This window comes from Aedes aegypti, chromosome 2 (assembly GCF_002204515.2).
Source record: "Aedes aegypti strain LVP_AGWG chromosome 2, AaegL5.0 Primary Assembly, whole genome shotgun sequence".
NCBI lineage: Eukaryota > Metazoa > Arthropoda > Insecta > Diptera > Culicidae > Aedes > Aedes aegypti.
Genome location: NC_035108.1, coordinates 206,747,884 through 206,752,855, shown reverse-complemented (window position 1 = coordinate 206,752,855; position 4,972 = coordinate 206,747,884).

The window sequence follows — 4,972 nt, the reverse complement described above, 5'->3', positions numbered from 1 at the left end:
AACAACGTTTTTCACTTTATTTTTTACAATCAATGTATGTTAATCTGTCTCACTGTCTGCACATTAAAGTTGTGCTTGTTGATAAAAATATATCAATATTCACTCAAAAAACTATGCAGTTGATGTGTTCTCTATAAAGGTGTACTTCAGTACATTCTTCAGTAAAAACATTATTTCACTAGCGTTTCAAAAGGTCGATATATACAAAATGTTTTTGACATGTTGCATCGGTATGACCAGATTCTAGTTCATTTATGAGTCTTTGATTTCTGACTCGTAGGGCATAGGCCAGGGGAAGTGGTTCACCTAGAGTGAATTTCTGTCATAGAAAAAGTAGATTTTGTATGAGATTTGACAGAAAAATGAATGAAAAGTTCATCCCCTTCTCCTGGCCTATGCAATCGAATGATGGAAACACCACTAGAGTTATTTACGAAATATGTTATGTTATCTAATCGAATCCTCTAAAATCGCAACTTATACGATCCATGGGAGCTGGTTCTTCTGTTTGGAAAATGTTGACAAAATTAATAGGTAAAAACGGTAGTTTCATGTCTTTTGTTAGTGTTCAGACAGACTAGACTTTTTTGGCATTGTTTCGTCAGATATATGAGAACACTAAAACCTCCATTTACCTAATAGGTCGGGGTACGTAAATGGAAATTCACGTATCGTAAAGGAGGGTCACATTGATCAACGGAGTAACATTGATTGGAATGTAGTAAGGAGTAGTAAGGAGCTCGGATCAATATTAATCGAAAGAACATTTTTAATGCATGAATGAAAATTTCTTATGTTCTTTTCAGTAATCACCGAATGTGTTTTTTACAAAGAGAAAATCTACAAATAGACGCCTGAAAAGGTAACTCAGGGTGTGTGGGGATGCCGTACCAACGACAACCCACTAAAACCAGCCTATGCACTGTACTTGAAAAATTCTCGCTGAATAGCTCAAGTGCACAGATATTACCCTTGGCTTCAGACCCTTATCTCCCCAGACTACCTTACAGTTTTTCTTCGGGGAGGGGCCAGAGCAAACACATGTAGCAGAAGAAGCCTAGGCAAACTGCTACAATGACCCAGCCTCGGAAGGGCTAATCCTCTGCAGCTCACGAACCAGTACCTAAACCCGAACTTATTTTTGGAGTACCAAAGTTCAAACCGATGTTTAAAAACCGGTACAACCCCACAGTACACCATCACGAGTACGCGGCAGCATCAGTGTGTTTTGCTTTGTATTTTTTTCTCCCGTAGCAACGCGTTGTTAGCTCAGTTTGCTAATGCTATTTGAGTGTAGTAAGCCTTGCATTCGGCATTGATCAGTTCGTACGCACACTTATAATTTTCTACCTAAAGCTCTAATCTGTGATCTGTGACAAGATTCTCGTCACTAGAAGTATAATAAAGTTCAAGTTAAATTTTATCAGCGTGCATTCGAACTGTTTTCCTTCGGTTTGTTTTGTACCACGGTTTGAACCGATGTTTCAAACCTCGGTTCAACCGAAGTTCAAGTGTACCGCAATACGTGTTTTTTTGCCGTCGTGCGATTGCTGTTAAACACGAGTAGAAAGATGCGAACCCAAGTTGAACATCGGTAATGTTCATGGGAAGCCTGCTCACAACAATGAAACGGGGGAAATCGAACACGACATGCTCCGCTGTTTCCTCCACATCAGCACAATTGGGGATCGTAGAAGATTCTGACAAGGGAAGGTCACGATGTTGTTACACGAGGTTTTCAACCGGACTATTTTTGTTAGATTCTACATGTCGAAATATGAAAAACCCCCCAGCCTTTCGGGTGATGGACCAGTGGTGTAGCCAGGAGGGGCTCCGAAAGGGTCAATTTTGTACGAATATAATATTATCGAAACAATTGAATATTTGTCAAAAATATTTTTATCAGTATTTATTGTGATAATAATGAACATAATTGACATTAATGTATATTTATAATGTATTTTCAATGCCATAGGCGCAACAAGAATGGGTTCTTCTTGCCATACTATTCCACTAAAACCAAGTTTATTTTGGTGTCAATATTCCATTCACTTCATAGTTTCCTAATATCTTTCATAGAACCCTAGATAAACTCCATGTTTAATTTCAATAGTGCAGTAAGAAAGGGATTGATAAGGGGCTTGTTGAATAATGTAGAAGATATGGAGGTACAAATAGTATTGACAATAATTGTTGCCAGGGAAAACCTCCGTGGTTATAAATGGGGCTGTTTTCCAGATTTCAAATATGTGTTGAATTGCAAAGCTTGTGAGAATACCAACCAGTAGTATAACTATTTTAATTATGCAAATTTGCATTGCATTCAAATAATCCGTCCGCAGGACAATTTTATGCTTTTCGCACTTTTCATAACCACGGAGATTTTCCATGGCAACAATTATTGTCAATACTATTTGTACCTCCATATCTTCTACATTATTCAACAAGCCCCTTATCAATCCCTTTCTTACTACACTATTTAAATTAAACATGAAGTTTATCTATGTTCCATGATAGATATTAGAAAACTATGAAGTGAATGGAATATTGACACCAAAATCAACTTGGTTTTAGTGGAATAAAATGGCAAGAAGAACCAATTCTAGTTGCGCCTTGGGCATTGAAAATACATTATGAATATACATTAATATCAATTATGTTCATTACTATCACAATAAATACTGATAAAAATATTTTTGACAAATTTTCAATTGTTTTGATAATATTATATTCGTACAAAATTGATCCTTTCGGAGCCCCTCCTGGCTACATCACTGGTCCATCACCCGAAAGGTTTTGAGGTTTTTCATATTTCGACATGTAGAATCTAACAAAGATAGTCCGGTTGAAAACCCCGTGTAACAACATCGTGACCTTCCCTTGTGAGTGCTCGAACCTATGCAGGCACTGCCTGTAGCAACCATGTTCTGACAGAAACTGCATCAGGCGGAAGTTCACTTTCCCATGGTTTTTTTCATACCAATCTGCCACATTTGTTATTAGCATCTACCTTTAGAGCTATCCTATTCCTGCTGCCAACCTCTGAGCGTTGCCTCTTTACACGCGTTGCGGACTCCTCTGGTACCATTTTGGTTGAAGCATTGAACATTTTTCTTGATGATAAGCCCGATGGGCGTCATCCCGGCTATGATACACACGGCCTCTTTAGATACCGTTCGGTATGCACTATGATGCTGTGCGTGCTTTCCAACCGCTTTAGGTTTCTGTTCGTTCTAAGCGCTTCTGACCAGATTGGTACTCCATACCTTATTATGGACTCCATGGCGCAGTCACCTACCGAGATAAGGGCATGTTGCTCGGACTTGTGGTTGTTTACCACCACCACCTCAGTCTTGTGACGGGCCAGTCCTGGTTTACTAGACGTCATCCATTCCTCATCTATGGAAATAGAGTGCGCTACTCTCAACTCTACTTCTTCCATAGATTTGCCATAGACCACCAGGGAGATGTCGTCGGCAAAGACAACAATCTTAACACCCGTCGGAAGGGGCAGCATCAGTATGTCATCGTACATCGCATATCATAACATTGGGCCCGGAATTGAACCTTGAGGTACTCTCACGGTATTTCGAACACTTTTCTGACCCTCCTCTGTATCATACAGCAGAATCCTATCATCGAAATAGCTTTCTAGAAGCTCACACAGCTGCATCGGTACCTTGAGACGATGAAGTGCGTGGGCTATCGCTTCTCAGCTTGCACTATTACACTATCGCGCAGTAACGGATTCCGCTTCTTTTATGCTAGATTGCCGCCTCAGTTGCCTGAACGACCGGCTGGATAGCGTCCAGAGTAGATTTACCAAACTAATTGTAGGACAGGCCAACCGTATATGGTACTGACCAGTTGAGAATCAACCTCTCCAACAACTTGCCCGTCGTATCTAGTAGACAGATAGCTCTATGCGCCGACGGGTCACCCGAAGATTTTCCCGCCTTTGGTAGTAGCATCAATTTCTGTCGCTTCCATACATCCGGGAAGATTCTTGGATCTATGCAGCGTTGCATCGTGCTTCTGAACATGTCCGGATCCGCATTCACTGCCGATTTTAGGGCAACATTCGGGATACCATCGGGTCCTGGTGCCTTGTTTAACACGAATGACTTCACGACTTCACGACCAGCTCTTCGTCTGTCACCTTCGTCACTTCTTTTCCTTCATATTCCGCATACGGCACCGGGGGCAATGGGTTAGTGGGAAGAGTAGATCGGTTATCGATCACAGCATCTCGGGCGACTTCTCTTGGGGCGCTATGGCATCTTTGGTCTTAACCATTACCACTCTGTAGGCGTCACCCCACGGAATCGAGTTGCATTCTAGCACGAAGGCAGATTGCTCGAAGATTTTCAATTGGTTCGCACCAACAGTAAACTGGTGGCCTGTTCTCTCTGGAAGGGGCTTTTCTCAGTATGGAAGCATCTCACAGGGTCTTTCTTTCGCGCCTCAGGGCTTCGGTGAATACTTCGCCGTCGAAGCGCGCTATTTTAAAACCACGGGCATGGGTCGAGTTCCATCGCATTGCCCTCCGTCCGCCTGGTATTATACAATAGCGAATCGATTGATGATCGCGTTGAGTATAACCGCCATCAACGTGTCAGTTCATGGTACCTGTCGGGGCCGTACTAGGCTCTGGGAAACGCACGATGGACTTCCATGCGCTCTTGCGACATCACGATACACGTCCTGACACGCCAGGAAAGAAGAGGGAGTCGCTCAAGCAGGAAGCCGGGAAAAGGTGAGTGTTCTTCTCGGGAGATTGTGCGTGGAGGGGACAAATAACAATTCTTGACCTAGAAAGGGCGGTTTGGGTTCCACAAGTCCGTTGAAGCCAACAACTCGATCGCCAGTGGACTGTTAACACCACAGGGAACTCTCCCCTTCGGGTGGTCTGCTCCTCAAGGAAGACGCCGATAGAAAACTAGCCACTTCACTTCACTTAACTACACATTTT